General features: G+C 38.7%; 1 long non-coding RNA gene across 5 annotated transcripts in view; it reads left to right on the top strand.

The window, feature by feature from the left end:
• LOC135229545 (uncharacterized) overlaps nucleotides 1-18,368 on the top strand; it is a 313,625-nt gene that overhangs the window by 269,327 nt on the left and 25,930 nt on the right. The window contains exon 2 of one of the 5 annotated variants that reach the window (XR_010320230.1): nucleotides 4,887-4,980. The exons of 3 other annotated variants lie outside the window; for them this stretch is intronic. This is a non-coding gene — a long non-coding RNA (uncharacterized LOC135229545). Of the gene's footprint in view, nucleotides 1-2,829; nucleotides 4,981-18,368 lie in introns of those variants that run through there. One more of the 5 variants, XR_010320229.1, reaches the window with a different exon arrangement.

The following is an 18,368-nucleotide window of genomic DNA, read 5'->3' as shown; positions in this document are numbered from 1 at the left end:
AGTCTCTCCAACATTTATTATTTTGTGTGTTTTGGATTAATGCCAGCCTTGTTGGAGTGAGATGGAATCTCATTGTAGTTTTGATTTGCATTTCTCTAATGGCTAATGATCGAGAGCATTTCCTCATGTATCTGTTAGCTGCCTGAATGTCTTCTTTAGTGAAGTGCCTGTTCATATCCTTTGCCCATTTTTTAATTGGGTTGTTTGTCTTTTTGTGGTTGAGTTTTAGCAGAGTCATGTAGATTTTAGAGATCAGGCGCCCGGTGGAGAAGTCTTACCTGAAAACTTTTTCCCAGTCTGTAGGTGGTCTTTTTATTCTTTTGGTGAAGTCTTTAGATGAGTATAGGTGTTTTTTTTTAAGGAGCTCCCAGTTATCTGGTTTCTCTTCATCATTTTTAGTAATGTTTTGTATTCTGTTTATTCCATGTATTAGGTCTCCTAATGTTGTCCCTATTTTTTCTTCCATGATCTTTATCGTTTTAGATTTTATGTTTAGGTCTTTGATCCATGTGGAGTTAGTTTTTGTGCATGGTGTGTGGTATGGGTCCTGTTTCATTTTTTGCAGATGGATATACAGTTACGCCAGCACCTTTTGTTAAAAAGACTGTCTTCTCCCCAATTAACTGACACTGGGCCTTTGTCAAATATCAGCTGCTCATATGTGGATGGATTTATATCTGGATTCTCAGTTCTGTTCCATTGGTCTATGTGTCTGTTGTACCAATACCAGGCTGTTTTGACTACTGTGGCAGTATAATTGGTTCTAATATCAGGCAGAGTGAGTCCTCCCATTTTGTTCTTTTTTAGTAATGCTTTACTTATCTGCGACTTCTTTCCCTTCCATATGAAGTTGGTGATTTGTTTTTCCATCTTTTTAAAAAATGTCATTGGAATTTGGATCGGAAGTGCATTGTATCTATAGATGGCTTTTAGTAGAATGGACAATTTTACAATGTTGTCTTCCTATCCATGAGCAAGGTATGTTTTTCCAATTACGTAGGTCCCTTTTGGTTCTTTTGCAGTAGTATCTTGTACTTTTCTTGGTATAGCTCTTTTACATTTTCGGTAAGGTTTATTCCTAAGTATTTTATCTTCTTGGGGGCTGCTGTGAATGGTATTCATTTGGTGATTTCCTCTCCAATGTTCTTTTTGTTGATATAGAGGAATCCAACTGATTTTGCAAGTTTATGTTGTAACCTGAAACTCTGCTGAACCCTTCTATTATTAGTTTTAATAGTTTTCTTGAGGATTCCTCAGGGTTTTCTGTGTATAAGATAATGTCGTTGGAAAATAGAGATAATTTTATTTCTTCCTTACCAGTCTGGATGCCCTTTATTTCTTTGTCTAGCCCAGTTGCTCTGGCTAGGACCTCTAGCACAATGTTGAATAAGAGCGGTGATAAAGGGGATCCTGGTCTGTTTCCCGTTCTCAAGGGAAATGCTTTCAGGCTCTCTCCATTTAGGATGATGCTGGGTATTGGCTTTGTATCAATACCCTTTATTATGTTGAGGAATTTTCCTTCTATTCCTATTTTGCTGAGAGTTTTTAACATGAGTGGATGTTGGACTTTGCCAAATGCCTTTTCTGTATCAATTGATAAAATTACGTGGTTCTTGTCTTTTTTTTATGTGGCGGATTACATCAATTGTTTTTCTAATATTGAACCAACCTTGCATACCTGGTATAAATCCTACTTGGTGATGGTGGATTCTTTTTTTGATATGTTGTTGAATTCTATTGGCTAGAATTTTCTTGAGGATTTTTGCATCTATGTTCATGAGGGATATAGGTCTGTAATTTTCTTTATTTGTGTTGTCTTTAGCTGGTTTTGGTATCAGGGTTATGCTGGCTTCATAGAAGGAGTTAGGTAGTATTCCGTCCTTTTCTATGCTTTGAAATACCTTCAGTAGTAGTGGTAAGTCTTTCCTGAAAGTTTGGTAGAACTTTGCAGTGAAGCCGTCAGGGCCAGGGCTTTTTTTTGTTGGGAGTCTTTTGATTACCTTTTCAGTCTCTTTTTTTTGTTATGGGTCTATTTAGTTGTTCTACTTCAGTTTGTGTTAGTTTAGGTAGTTAGTGTGTTTCTAGAAATTCATCCATTTTTTCTAGGTTTTCAAATTTGTTAGAGTACAATTTTTTGTAGTAATCTGATATGATTGTTTTAATTTCAGTTGGATCTGTTGTGATATGGCCCATCCCATTTCTTACTCGGATTATTGGTTTCTTTTCCTGTATTTTTTTAGTCAGTCTGGCCAATGGTTTATCAATTTTGTTAATTTTTTCAAAGAAGCAGTTTTTGGCCTTGTTAACGCTTTCAATTGTTTTTCTATTCTCTAATTCATTTAATTTTGCTGTAGTTTTTATTTTTTGCTTTCTTCTGGTGCCTGACAGTTTCCTTTGTTGCTCTCTTTCTGTTTGTTCAAGTTGTAGGGATAGTTCTTTCATTTTGGCTCTTCTTTAATATGTGTGCCTTTATTGATATAAATTGACCTCTGAGCACTGCTTTCACCATGTCCCAAAGGTTTTCACAGGAAGTGTTTTCAGTCTTGTTGAATTCTGTGAATTTCTTTATTCCCTCCTTAAGGTCTTCCATATCCCAGTCTTTTTTGAGCAGGGTATTGTGCAGTTTCCAAGCATTTGATTTCTTTTCCCTGGTTTTTGTGTTATTGATTTTTACTTTTATGGTCTTTTGTTCAGAGAAGATGTTTTGTAATATTTCAGTGTTTTGGGTTCTGCAGAGACTTGTTTTATGACCTAATATGTGATCTATTCTAGAGAATGTTTCATGTGCACTAGAAAAGAAATTATAGTTTGCAGCAGTTGTGTGGAGTGTTCTGTATAAGTCTATGAAGTGAAGTTGTTTAATTGTAGCAATTAGATCTTCCGTGTCTCTATTGAGCTTCTTACTGCATTTCCTATCCTTCACTGAGAGTGTTGTGTTGAAGTCTCCTACCATAATTGTGGAGGTGTCTATCTCACTTTTTAATTCTGTTAACGTTTGTTTTATGAATGTTGCGGCTCTATGATTGGGTGCATAAATATTTAATATGGTTATATGTTCCTGGTAAATTGTCCCTTTAATCATTATGTAGTGTCCTTCTTTATCCTTTGTGGTGGATTTAACTTTAAATCCTATTTTGTTGGAAATTAATATTGCCTCTCCTGCTCTTTTTTGATTGTTGTTTGCTTGATATATTTTTATCCATCCTTTCAGTTTTAGTTTATTTGTGTCTCTAAGTCTAAAGCGTGTCTCTTTTAGGCAGCATACAGACTGATCGTGTTTTTTTATCCAGTCTGCAACTTTCTGTCTGTTGATTGGTGAATTTAGCCTATTTACATTAAGTGTAATTATAGATAAGTATGAGTTTAGTGCTTTCATTTTGATGCTTGTTTTTGACAATTTCATTTTTTCATTTACTTTTTTGTGCTGAGCTTTTCTTTGTAGAATGTGTGTTCCTCCTTTTTATAGTATTTGAATTTATGTTGGTGAGTCGTTATGTTTATCTTGGTTTTTATTTTGAAGTATGGAGTTGTTAGACCTCATTGTGGTTACCTTAATATTTACCCCGGTTTGACTAAGTAAAAACCTAAGTTGTTTAACCCTGTATCACCTTGGTTTCCTCTCCATAAGTAAGATCTATGCCTCCTGTATTTAGTCCCTCTTTTTTGAGTATTGTAATCTTTTACATAATCACATCAATGATTCCCTGTTTTGAGCAATTTTTTTTAATTAATCTTATTTTGTTTTTGTGATTTCCCTATCTGAGTTGATATCAGGATGTTTTGTTCTGTGACCTTGTGTTGTGTTGGTATCTGATATTGATTTTCTGACCAAAGAATTTCCTTTAGTAATTCTTGCAGTTTTGGTTTGGTTTTTGCAAATTCTCTAAGCTTGTGTTTATCTGTAAATATCTTAATTTCACCTTCATATTTTAGAGTTTTGCTGGTTATATGATTCTTGGCTGACAGTTTTACCTCTTTGAGTGCTCAATGTTATCCCACTGCCTTCTTGCCTGCATGGTTTCTGCCGAGTAGTGCAAAGTTATTGATTCTCCTTTGTAGGTAACTTTTCGTTTATCCTTGGGTGCTTTTTAAATTTTTCTTTATCTTTGGTTTTGGCAGGTTTGATGATATGTCTTGGTGATTTTCTTTTGGGATCTAGTATGAGGTTCGATGAGCATCTTGGATAGATATCTTTTCATCTTTCATGATGCCTGGGAATTTTTCTGCCAACAGATCTTCCACTATTCTCTCTGTATTTTGTGTTATCCCTCCCTGTTCTGGAACTCCAATCACACGCAAATTATTTTTGATAGAGTCCCCCATGATTCTTAGGGTTTCTTCATAGTTTTAAATTCTATTTGATTTTTCTTCAACTATATTTGTGTCAATTGCCTTATCCTGCAGTTCCCCCACTCTGCATTCCAGTTCCTCGAGTCTGTTCCTCTGACTTCCTCTTGAGCTGTCTGATTCTGTGACTTTATTGTTACTCTTTTGGATTTCTGAATGCTCTCTCTCTATGGATTCTTACAGCTTATTAATTTTTTCACTATGTTCTTGAATAATCTTTTGGATGTCTTCAACTGCTTTATCCGTATATTCCTTGGCTTTTTCTGTAGATTGCCTTATTTCATTTGTGAGGTCATTCCTGATGTCTTGAAGCATTCTGTATACAATTTTTTTGTATTCTACATTTGGCAATTCTAGGAATGTATCTACATCCAGGAATGATTTTGATTCTTTGATTTAGGGGTTTGTAGAAGCAATCATGGTCTACTTCTTCATGTGATTTGATTTCGACTGCTGTCTCTGAGCCATCTATAAGACATTGTAATATTTTCTTTTATATTTGCTCACTGAGTCTTATCTCTTGTTTTGTTTTGTTACAGTACACCCAGATGTGCTACTAGATTGTGGTATCGTGATTGCTGTAGCTTTTGAATCACTTACGTCCTATTACCAGCTTGCCTGAGCTGTTACCAGGTATGTAAGTGTATGAGTCCATTCACTATTCTTGAATAGAATCAGCTCAGGTGTCCTGATATGTGGTCACCTAGTGTGTGGTATAGGCTCTCACGTATTATCTTAGAGGAGTAGTGGTGATGGTTGTATGCACCAGTTTCTATTAGTGGCATGGGGTCACATTTCGAGGAGGGCAGGATGCTGAGAGCCTTCCTTCAAGTGTCAGTGAGGTAGGTGTGACTCTGTTCTCTAGAGTGCTCTGGTGGGTGAGCTCTGCAGCTGTATCTTAGGCACCCAATGCTTGGGTAGGCGTCACTATTCTCAGACCCCTCTAGCAGGTGGCTAGGTGATGTGGGTGGAGTCTCAGCCCTCAGTTCGCTGGTGTGGATCAGTGAGGGCTCTGTTTAATAGGTAGAGTGTTATCTGACCTCCAAAACTTGCCTTTCCACTGCTGAGCTAAAACAATTATGGTGAGATCTCTATCAGAATTGCCTTTGCATTATAATAGCCACCTAGTTACCTGTAGGGTGAAAGCCAAAGACTATGGGTCTGTTAATGCCTGGATGGAGCTGATTGTGTATTGTTAATTTCAGTTTAGGGAAGTCAGGGAAGGATTTTTTCTTTGATGGTTAAATGCTGCTTTTCTCAGGCCAGGAGAATGGGTTAGAAAAGAAAGAAGAAAAAAAATCAAGCAGTGCACTTCACCCTCTGGCACAGAGAATTCCAATGTTAATGAAGCTGGCTGGGGCAATGAGAGGTGGAATCAGATATATAGAAGAGAGTAGCCTGGCAAAATATACAAAGTTACTTATGTTGTTTGGTGAGGACTGTTTTTTCTGAGATTCCAGAGCATTGTGTAGCTTGTGTGTGCTGGCTGGATCCCTGCTGAGACTGTCCCAGAGGCTTAGGGCTCCGTCCATGCTCACACCATCTCAGGAAGCCGCAATCAGCTCCCCCACACTTAGTCCCAAGCCCAGCACCAAGGTTTCCTTTCTGGGACGCTGCACTCCAGGCTCCAAAACCAGTCGCTGCTTCCCCGTGGTTTTTCATTTCCCTGTCAGCCGCATCTGTGTGGAGCCTGCATGTGCTGCCTGGGTCCCCTCTGAGGTTGGTCCTGAGGGTTAGGCCTACATCTGTGCTTCCCTGTCTCAGTAAGCCACAATCAGCCCCACCACTCTGGCACCACGGAACCGCGAGGGCTCAAGGCTGCGGCATGGGACACTGGCTCCGGAAGTGGTCCCTGCTGCAGTGTGGCTTTTTGCTCCCCTGTCACTCAGGTCAACTCCTTAGTTCTGTGTTTGATGGTCAGGGTTTGTAGATTGTCCTTTATGTAATTGATTCACTTGTTTTTTTGAGTCTTTGTTTCCAGAGGGATAAGCGGAAGCTTCTACTGAGTCAGCCCAGTCAGCCATCTTGGTCCTGCTCCTGTGTCTGCCTCTTTATGTGATTTGATATTGACTGTTGTCTCTGAGCAATCTGTAAGTTATTGTATCAGTTTATTTTATGCTTGCTTTTTGTATCCTAGCTTCTTGCTTTGTTTAGTTTTGGTATACCCAAATAAGCTGCTTGAGTGCACTAGGTTGATTATTTTCACCCTTGAAGCTCTAATGTGCTATCACCAGATGGCTAGCACTGTTACCAGGTATATGAGCCTAGGAGTTCATTTACTTTTCTTGTATGGATTCAACTCAGGTGCCCAGGTAGTTGGTCATAAAGTGTAAGGTACAGGCTCTGTCCTACAGTCTTAGAGGGGGAGGGGTTATTGGTGTAGGCAGAAGTATCTGGCTGCAGTAGGGGGTCAGAGTCTGATCAAGGCAGGGGTCTGACACCTGTGCTCTGAGTGTCTGTGAGGAAAGTGCATCCCTGTTCTGTAGAGCACACGGGTGGGTTCTGCAGAAGGGCAGTGGGTACCCAATGCTTTTGGTTGTAAGTTCTGGGCGGTACTACTTATCCTTGGAGCCCTGTCACAGGTGGCTAGGTATTATGGGTGGAGCCACCAGTCCTTAGGCCCCTGATGTGGGTAGGTGAAGACCCTGTTTAACAGGCAAAGCAGTGTCAAACATCAAACACCCATCTTTCCACCGTCCAGCTGAAACAGTTGCAGTCTGGCGACAAGGGCCTAGTCTCCCGAAATGGGCCCACACAGGTCCATGCTGGGGTGAAAGGTATTCAAAGCCCATGGACTGTCTGTGCCTGAACAAGAGCTGCTTCTGTCCTGAGCTCCCCAGCTTAATTGAGCTGGCAGATTATCTTTCCCCCAGTTGTGAACTTACACCTTCTTCAAGGATGGAAAAATGGCTCAGAGTGGTACCAGGGCCTATCTCAGGCCCAGGGAAGTTGACAGCCACTGAAGCCGGCTTGGGGGCTGGGGGCGTGGTAAAATAAGCACAAGTAATTAGCTTTTGCCGAGAGTGTCGTTCTTCTCTTGTTCTGGAGGTGTGAGTAATCTGTGCAACTTGCTGTCTTTCCCTGAGCGAAGCGCCTCTGGAACGCTACTGCCAGCCCCACTGCAGTCGCTCCAGGGAACGGTGCCTGAGGATTCCTGGCTATTCAGGTCCAGTAACTCCTCTCCGCTTCTGAATAGTCTCTCCCTCCCCCTGCCACTGAGTCCATTTTCTAACTTTGCCTTTGATGTTCAGGGCTCCTAGCTTGTCATAAATATAATCGCTTCACTTGTTTTTTTGGGTCTTTTTTGTAAGAGGGATCACTGGCAGCGTCTCAGTACTCTGCTGTCTTGGCTTCGCCTCTCTAATATAATCAACCATTTTTTTAAAAGAGAAAGAAAAGTGAAACCTGTAGAAACAACAAATAACAGAATGAGATCCACAGAAAAACTAGATATTGGAGCTATCAGACAAAGACACTGAAATAACTCTATTAAATTCAAAGAAATAAAGGGAAGACTTGGAAATTTGGCAAAAAACTAGAAACTAAGAAAACGATCAACTTAGAAAGTCAACTGAAAACTATAGCTGAAGTTAAAATCTTAATGTATGTATATAACAGCAGATTACAAATGCTGAAGAGAGATTTAGTGAACTGGAAGATATGTTGGAAGAAAATAGAGGCATAGAGAAAAGGAAAAATATATATAATATAAAAAGGAATAAGATACAGAGAATACAATGAGAATATTTAGCATAAGATACTTTAAGAAGGAAGAAAAAGAATGAGGCAGAAAAACTGAGATTATGGCTGAGAATTTTCTTCAAATGATTAAAGATATCAAGTCACAGATCCTAGAAGACTAACAAAACCCAAACCAAAAAAAAAAAAACAAAGCCACTGCCGTCGAGTCTATTCCGACTCAAAGCAACCTTATAGGACAGAGTAGAACTGCTTCGTAGAGTTTCCAAGGAGCGCCTGGTGGATTCGAACTGCTGACCTTTTGCTTAGCAGCCATAACACTTAACCACTACGCCACGAGGATTTCCTTATAAGACCAATGTAGGGTAAATAGAAAGAAATTCATATCTACATACATCATAGTAGGACTGCTGAAGCTAAAGACAAAAAAAACCCACAAAAACCAATTTAACACTACTGAAAGAATTGAAGAGATTATCTTTAAAGGACAAAAAAAAAAAACTGACTGATGACTTCTCTACAGAAATAGTGAAAACCCTAAGACAATAAGATGACATATTTAAATTATAGAGAGAAAATACATGGCAACCCAGAACTCTATGCTGAGGAAAAACATCATGAATGAGCAAAGACCTTTTGTTTTCAGACAAACAAAACCTTGATAAGTTAACATCAGCATGCCCACATTAAAGAAAATTCCAAAGGTATTCTTCAAGCAGAAAGAAAATAAGGTGAAAGGCTTAAGATGCAAGAAGGAATGAAAGTTAATGAAATGGGTAAAAATAGATGATTACTGACTGCATGACATAATAAGAATAGACTTTATTGGGTTTAAAATATGTAAGAATTTAAAATGTTAAGATAACTACAGCATTTTGACTTTTATGGCTTTATGATCAGGAAACATGCTGTGTAATATTTTGATGTTTTGGATTCTCTTAATGCTTGCTTTGTGGCCTAATACGTGGTCTATTCTCAAGAATGCTCCATGAGCGTTAGAAAAGAAAGTTTACTTGACTACCGTTGGGTAAAGTGTTGTGTTTAAGTCTATGAGATCAAGTTGGCCGATTGTGGTATTTAGATCTTCCATGTCTTTATTGAGCTTGTTTATGGATATCCTGTCATCGGAAGTGGTATGTTGACGTCTTCTACTATTATTGTGGAGCTATTTCTCTTTTCAATGCTGTTTGAGTTTGTTTTATGTCTTTTGGAGCCCTGTCATTGGGTATATAAGTATTTATTATGATTTTGTCCTCCTGGTATAAAAAAAAAAAAAAATTTTTTTTTTTTTATTGACCCTTTTATCATTATATAGTGTATTTCCTTGTCCTTTGTGGCGGAGTTTAGTTTAAAGCCTGTTTTATAAGAGATTAATATTGCCACTCTTATTTTTTATTGTTGTCTGCTTGATTTATATATATATATGTTTCCATTCTTTGAGATTTATTTAATGTCTTTGAGTCTATGGTGTGTCTCTTGCAGTCTGCATACAGATGGATCATGTTTTTTCATCCATTCTGCTACTCTCTGTCTCCTTATTGGTGCAATTAAACCATTTACATTTACTGTAATTTTTCATAGTTATGAGTTTAATGCTGTCGTTTTCATCTTTTTCGTGTATGTCTTGTTGACATTCTCCTTATTCCACTTAATTTTCTCTGTTGAGTCGTTCTTCTTTGTGCATTTTCTTTCCATCCTCTTCATTTTTGTTGCCTTTGTATTTACTGCTAATTAATTTTTTTCTGTGCTGAATCGTTTTTCTTTTTAGTCTTTCATCTTTTTCCTTGTTGTTGCTTTTGTATTTGCCGAAAATTTATGTTTTCCTTGTTTTTTTTTTATTTTAATGTGTAGGATTGTTCGTTTCCTTTGGGTTATCTTAACATTTACCTCTGTTTTTCTAAATTTAATCCAATCTTTTATTTCTTTATATCGTCTTGACTTCCTCTCCATATGAAAGATCTATGACTACATTATTTAGTCTCTCTTTTTTGTCTTAATATTGTCATCTTTTACAGATCGATGTCTCTGTTTCTATATTTTCAGTGTTTTAGCTTGGATTTATTTGTGACGTCCCTATGTGGGTTGATATGTGGTAGTTCTGTCCCGTGTTCTAATCTTGGGTTGTTAGCTGATGTTATTGATTTTCTACCTGGAGAACTCCCTTTATTATTTCTTGTCATATCGGTTAGGTTTTTAAAAATTCCCTAAACTTCTGCTTATCTGGAAAGGTCCTTATTTCACCGTCATATTTGAGAGACAGTTTTGCTGGATATATAATTCTTGTCAGGGAATTTTTTTTTTTTTTTTTCCTTCAGGGCTTTGTATATGTCCTTCTTGCCTGCATGGTTTCTGCTGAGTAGTCCGAGCTTAGTCTTACTGACCCTTTTTTTTAGGTGACTTTCTGTTTTGTTTTGTTTTTTTCTGTTTATCCCTAGGTACTCTTAAAATTCTCTCTTTATATTTGGTTTTGGCAAGCAAGATTATAATATGTCCTGGTGACTTTATCTTGGCATCTACCTTGCGTGGGGTTCAGTAGGCATCTTGGGTAGATATCTTCTTATCTTTCACAAGATCAGCGAAGTTTTTAGCCAAGAAGTCTTCAACAATTCTCACTGTGTTTTCTGTTATCCCTCCACCCCCCGCCCCGATTCTGGTGTTCCAATCACTCTTGATAGAGTCCCGCATAATTCTTAGAGTTTCTTCAATTAAAAAAAATTACTTTATCAGATTTTTCCTCAAATAAGTTGGTGTCAGGTGCTTTATCTTCAGTCTCACTAATTCTGACTTCCAGTGCCTCAATTCTGCTCCTCTCATTTTCTATTGGGTTGTCTAATTCTGAAATTTTATTGTTACTCTTTTGGATTTGCTTGCTGTCTTTGTATGGATTCTTGCAGCCTGTTACATTTGTCATTATACTCTTGTCTAACCTTCTTAAGTTCCTCTATTGTTTTATCTGTGTGTTCCTTGGCTTGTTCTTCGTTTTGCGTGATCTCCTCCTGGATCTCTTGAAGAGCTCGGTCTCTTAATCTTTTAAATTCTTCCTGCAGTAATTCCTGGAATTTCTCTTCATTTGGAAGATTTCTTGATTTGTTGTTTTGGGAGCTTCCTGAATCCATCATGGTCTGCCTCTTTATGTTATTTGATATTTACACTTGTCTCTGAGCCATCAATAAGTTATTATATTCATTTATTTTATGTTTGCTCACTGAGTCGGAACCTACTTGATGGCACTGGGTTTGGTTTTTGTTGTTGTTGTTGTATTGTGTCCTAGCTTCTTGTTTTATTTTAATATGCCCAAATAGGCTGCTTGGTTGAGCTAGTTTGATTATTGGCACCTTTGAAGCTCTTCCATCCTGTCACCAGGTGATCAGAGCTGTTACTAGGTATGTGAGCCTAGGAGCCCTTTTACTTTTCTTGTATGGATTCAGCTCAGTTGTCCACATAGTCGGTCACCAAGTGTGTGGTGTAGGCTTTCACCTACAGTCCTACATAGACAGGGTTGATTGGTGTAGGTACAGATGTCTGGCTACTGTGGGGGGAATGACAGCCCTTGAGTGTCTGGGAGGAAAGCATGTCCCTGTTCCCTAGAGCACATAGGTGGGTGGGTTTTGCAGCCAGACCATGGGCACCCAATGCTGTTGGGTGTAAGGACTGGGATTCACCACTTATTCTTGGACTCCTGAATTGCGTGGCTAGGTGGCATGGGTGGAGCCACCAACTCTCAGGTCACTGATGTGGGTAGGTGAGGACCCTGCTTAATTGGCAGAACATTGCCACATACCACAAATCTGCCACTCCACTTTATAGCTGATACAGTTGAAAATAGGCTTCAGGTATATACCCTGTTGTAGTGTGCTAATGAGGGCCTTCGCTGTTGACATGGGCCCACACAGGTCTATGCAAGGGTGAAAGGCATTCAGAGTCCTTGGACCCCTTATGTCTGTGCCTTCCCTGAGTTCCTGGCTTAGGGAAGCTGGCAGATTATTTTTTGTTGTTTGTTCCTGCTCCAGGGCATGTGATAGTTCCTACTTCTGGCCCAGGGGACCCAGAAATAGCCGAAGGTGGTCCAAGACTAAAAACAGAGAGGGAGGAAGCAGGTAAATGGGAGAGATGTTCTTTCCAAAGGGGATGATTTTTGATTTGTGTGGCATTTTAAATGCATGTACTTATCTTTTGCCAGCTTAGCACTGCTTTTCACTGGTTCTGGAGGCTTGTGTAGACTTTCTACAACTCGGTCTCTTCTGATGTGAAAAACATGTCCCGAGCGTCACTGCTTGCCTCACCGCACATGCCATCCGATCCAGCCTGCAGGGTGCTGGTTTCTGCCGGGTCAGGTCTGTCAACGTCTCACTGCTTCTGAACCATATCCCCCTCCCCCTGGTACTAAGTCCAATTCTGTAACTTCACCTTTGATGTTCAGGGCTCCTAGATTGTCATATATAATCGATTTACTTCTCTGGGTCTTTGTTATAAGAGGAGCTACACAAAACATCTGACTACTCTGCCCTCTTGGCCCGACCCCCTACAAGAGACATTTTTCATCACATTCCTGAATCTGACACTATCAGAGAAACTTATCTCTGAGAAAATGAAATAGGGATGAGGCAGTAGGCAGAAAAAATCCGTTGGGTTGGAGTCGATTGTGATGCATAATGACCCTATAGGTCAGAGTACAACTGCCGCATAGGGTTTTCCAGGAGCGGCTGTTGCATTTGAACTACTGGGCCAGAGTATATTTGGAGCACTGGTGGTGCAGTGGTTAAGAACTCAGCTGCTAACCAAAAGCTTGGCAGTTCGAATACATTAGCTGCTCCATGGAAACCCTATGGGGGCAATTCTACTCTGTCCTATAGCATTGCTATGTGTTGAAATCAATTCACCAGCAATGGGTTTGGTTTTTTGGTTTACACGCCTACATGAGTAAAATTTGTCTTGAATCTCTAAACTTAATTCTAATGTAAGAATGCAATTGTAGTACTTCTCCATAAAGGTTTGTCTTAAGTCATCAGGATGAAAACCAAACCCACTGCCATCAAGTCGATTCTGACTCATCCCAACCCTGTAGTTTCCAAGGAGCGCCTGGTGGATTTGAACTGCCGTCCTCTTGGTTAGCAGTCGTAGCACTTACCCACTATGCCACCAGGGTTTCCTGATCAGGATATCCTGTGCTAATGTATTGGATACCTTCAGGAATTCTTCATCAGTTATATTCACGTTAAGAAGGAAAAAAATATCAGAAGAAACTTCATACATCTTCACCCTTCATTTCAGGCAAGATTCAAGTGTGTCAGTGATGGTGGTGGTGTGAAATTGATCTCTGGCACTGAATACTTGTGGAGCATTTCTGTCACTTACCTGTTTCTTTTAATGCTTCTGCAACAATAAACTGCTTGATAATCAGTATTTGGCAGTATTTGTTTTATTGTGTTTTCAAAATATTCTCTTATGTAAATATCTTGTTAATAGCTGGTAGAGATCTATGCATGTCTATAAATTTACTTCTGAATCTTGGAGAATTGCCTCGTCAAATGGAAATGATGCAATATATTATTATACATAACAAACATAAATATATGGTCTGTGTTTCCATTTTGTTGGCAACGTTTTAAGCTTCTGTTCTGGTGTCTCCTTTTTGTGACTGGTCTTCAGCAATATTCTCTATGGCACCTAGAATCTGAGTGTGTGATTCCAGGATTGCACACATTGCTGTAGCATGTGCTTCCCAGTGGGTATTAGAAAGACATTTTAATGCTGATCATTGCCTAAATATGTTTTAAGAATAGCTCATCGATGAATTGAGACGGTAAAAAATTTGTAAAATATCTGAATAGAAGAAAAAAATCATTTTTCTTTACAAAAATCCACTGTGATACATCCTACAAAATTAAGTGAATATGCAGCACCTTGGTATGAAAATGGCATATTCATTACATTCCAGAATTTTCTGTTGCATGCCTTTATAATGCAGTGACATTTCACAGCATTGTCATAGGATTGGTCTCTGCACTTAGAAAAATCAATTTTGCAAACTTCACCTAATTAGTGAAACACTTGGTTTGCAATGTCTTTGAGGGCTAACGCGATGTGTTCTCCTGACTCGCTTGGTGCATGTTATGCCTTCTTTCCCTCAAGATTCTTCCATTTGTAATGGAAATGTCTAGCTTGTGCCTTTTATGCCATTGTACCTTAGGAAGCAGATAACTTGTGTCCTAGATTTCACAGATGAAGAGGGATTTTTGAATTTTGGACTTGGACTTGATTTAAGACTTTTTCTATGCTATGATGGGATGAGGAAACCCTGGTGGCATAGTGGTTAAGTGCTACGGCTGCTAACTGAGAGGTCGGCAGTTCGAATCTGCCAGGCGCTTCTTGGAAACTCTGTGGGGCAGTTCTACTCTGTCCTGTAGGGTCGCTATGAGTCAGAATCGACTGGACGGCAGTGGGTTTGGTTTTGGTTTGTGATGGAATGAATATGTTTTCCTTTTGCAAGAATGTGATTTTGGGGGGGCCAAAGGGTAGAATGTCATGAATTGAATTATGTCCCCCCAGAATGTGTGTATCAACTTGGATCGGCCATGTGAGGTTGTCCTCCATTTTGTGATGGTAATTTTATGTTGAGAGGATTAGGGTGGGATTTTAACACCTCCCTGATCCGAGATACAGGGAGTTTCCCTAGGGTGTGGCCTGCACCACCTTTTACCTCTCAGGAGATGAAAGGATAGAGAGTTGGGGACCTCATACTACCAAGAGCAGAGCATGTCCTTTGGACCCGGGGTCCCTGTGCCTGAGAAGCTCCTTGACCATGGGAAGATGGAGGACAAGGACCTCCTTCCAGAATAAACAGAGAGAGAAAGCCTTCCCCTGGAGCTGACGTCCTGAATTTGGACTTGTAACCTACTAGACTGTGAGAAAATAAATTTCTCTTTGTTAAAGCCATCCACTTATGGTATCTGTTGTGGCAGCACTAGATGACTAAGGCAGCGATGATTTTAGCTTCTGTTTTGGTGTTTCCTTTTTGTATCTGGTCTTCAGCAATATTCTGTGTGGCGCCTAGAATTGTATTTGTTGCTATAGCATGTGCTTCCCAATGTGTATTAGACATTTTAATGCTCAATCATTGCTTGAATGTGTTTTAAGAACAGCTCATCAGTGAGTAGAGGTGGCAAAAAATTTGTAAAGTAACTGAATATTAGAAAAAACATCAATTGCTTTTGGACAAAAAAAATCTGTTGTGATACATCCTACAAAATTAAGTGAATGTGCAGCACTTTGGTATGAAAATGGCATATTAATTTCATTCCAGAATTTTCTGTTGTATGCCTTTATAATGCAGTGACGTAATGGCAGCATTGTCATAGGATTGGTCTCTGCACTTAGAAAAATCAATTTTGCAAACTTCACATAATTAGTGAAACACTTGCTTTGCAATGTCTTTACCAGTATGATTTTTTAAGCTAGTAAATGTGATAAATCACCACACAGGTTTTCTACCTGTTGGAGATACGGATCTTTAAACAATCCTTAGCTGGCCTGTATGAGAAGGCTCAGAAGTGAAATCCACAGACAAAATAAAATATCGAGCTATACTTATTTCACTGACAGTAGTTGATTGAACTTCATCACTTAACAAGATTATAAATTTTTTACACATTATTTTAGAATTATAGGATGGATTGTCCTTTCCTGTGTTACCGTGTTTTGAGATGTGACTTGCTAAAAATAGATCAAATGAGCAACAAGTTGAAGCCAACTTTAAAATTTTCCATTTCGTGGGGACCCAAAGACTTCATTTCTTTTTCACGAAGATAGTCCACATTCAGTGATTGTTAGGACAACAACGACACATTACAAAATGGCTTTTCAATACTGATGTTCATTAATTTGTGATTCCAGTTCATAAATTAAGCCAGAAGAATGTGTTTAGTTTAAATATGATAACATAATCTTTGTGAATTGAACTATTTTCATGTTTACCAATCCTATTCAATTTGCACCAATTGCTAAATTCATCTGTAACAATTCGAGAATTAAATGAGGATGACGGGTTTGTTTTTTTGTTTAGTAGGTTTGCAAACAAAACAATACAGGGAGCCGACTGATGGAGATTGCAGTAGCCACCCCCTCTTATAATTTTCATCATTAACTTTGCACTCTAGAAAAAATTCTGGCTACAGAACTTCGTTTACCGTCCAGGAATTTTCAACACAAATTTACAAGTGGACAACTGTGATGTTGACAATCACTTGGGCCTCTTTTGATCCAGTAATTTGCTTCGTTGGAAGAAAATTATTCCACAAGGCAGTATCTGCATTTCTGTTATTTATGGGGTCTGCAGATGTGACCATTTAATATTCTTAGTTTCACTTTCTAGATCATTACTAATTTTTTTTTTTTACTACAGCAAGAAATAGTTGCAGAATTTAGAACAAATTCTGTTATATTTGTATTGCCATCGTTATTTCAGCACTAGTGGTACTAGTAGGATGATTCCCACCTATTAAGCATGTACCTTTAATGGCAAAAGTCTCTTCTGATTTATTACATTCTCAAAACGAATTTTGGAATAGTCTTCAGGGATTCACAAATCATTTTCTTTTTCTCTTCTGCAGGCTTCCATTTTTGCACTCCACTTAGTTATTGCCGTTTCATTTTGCCTGGATTGAAAATTAATGTCACTTTTTAAATTTGATTCTACCATAACAATAAATTTGAATAACAGAAAATAAATTTATAAAACCGGAAGTTTATAAAATAAAATTTACTTTAGAATTTAGACATTAACACAAAAAATTCATATTTGAAAATTAAATAACTCATTGCTGTGGATTAAATTTTAACTAACAGTGACCCTATTGGACAGAATAGAACTGCACAGCAGGGCTTCTAAGGAGAGGCTGGTTGAGACCTTTTAGTTTCAGGCAGGCTCTTAACCACCGTTCCACCAGGGCTACATTTGAAAATTAGTAAGTAAAAACGTTAATTTGGACCATGAGATTTTGTTCTTGACGTCTTAGATAGTCCAAAGAAATAGTACATGATATCCTTCTCCATGGACTAATTCCTCATGAAAACAGGTCCAAAGTATGTAGGATGTAGTCTAGCCATCTTTGCTTCTAGGCTAGGGTACATTCTGGTTATACTTCTTTCAGGATAGATTTTTTTGTTCTTTTGGCGGTTCATGGTATATTCAGAATTCTTCACCAACACAATTAAAAGGCATCAATTCTTCTTCGGTCTTCCTTATTCATCAGCCAGCTTTCCCACACATACGAGGCCACTGCAAACACTGTGGCTTGGATCAGTTGCATCTTAGTTTTCAAGGTGATGTCTTTGCTTTTCAACACTCTGGAGGTCTTTTGCGCCGATTTGCCTGATGGCAGTGCATCTTTTGATTTCTTAACTGCTGTTTCCATGGGTGTTGATTGTGGATCCAAATAAAATGAAATCCTTGACAACTTCAATCTTTTCTTCTTTGATCATGATGTTGCTCATTGGTCCAGTTGTGAGGATTTTTGTTTTCTTTATGTTGAGGTGCAATCTATACTGAAGGCCGCGGTCTTTGATCTTCATCAGTAAGTGCTTCAAGTCCTCTTATCTTTTAGCAAGGAGGGTTGTGTCATCTGCAAAATGCAGGTTGTTAATGAGTCTTCCTCCAATCCTGATGTGTTCTTTGTATAGTCCAGCTTCTCAGATTATTTGCAGATTAAATAAGTATTGTAAAAGGATACAACCCTGACACACACCTTTCCTGACTTTAAACCACGCAGTATCACGTTTTTTTTTTGAACGTCTACCTCTTGATCAGGTTCCTCATCGGCACGATTCAGTGTTCTGGAATTCCCACTCTTCGCAATGTTATCCATAATTTGTTATGATCCAAGCAGTCAAATGCCTTTGCATAGTCAATAAAACACAGGTTTAAACATCTTTCTGGTATTCTCTGCTTTCAGCCAGAATCGATATGACATCAGCTGTGATATCCCTCCTTCCATGTCCTCTTCTGAATCCTGCTTAAATTTCTGGCAGTTCCCTGTCAATGTACTGCTGCAGCTACTTTTGCATGATTTTTAGCAGAATATTACTTGCATGTGATATTAATGATATTGTTTGATAATTTCCACGTTTGGTTGGATCACCTTTCTTAGGAATCGGCATAAATATGGATCCTTGCCAGTTCGTAGGCCAGGTAGTTGTATTCCATATTTCTTGGGACTAGACAAGTGAGCGATTCCAGTGCTGCATCCATTTGGTGAAACATCTCAGTTGGTATTCCATGAATTCTTGGAGGCTTTTTTTTCTAAACAATTCCTTCAGTGCAGCAC

The sequence above is a fragment of the Loxodonta africana genome, unplaced genomic scaffold, assembly GCF_030014295.1.
Source record: "Loxodonta africana isolate mLoxAfr1 unplaced genomic scaffold, mLoxAfr1.hap2 scaffold_36, whole genome shotgun sequence".
In the NCBI taxonomy this organism is placed as follows: Eukaryota; Metazoa; Chordata; class Mammalia; order Proboscidea; family Elephantidae; genus Loxodonta; species Loxodonta africana.
Note: the sequence above shows the minus strand (reverse complement) of the source record. Positions and strands in the feature narration are given on the sequence as shown.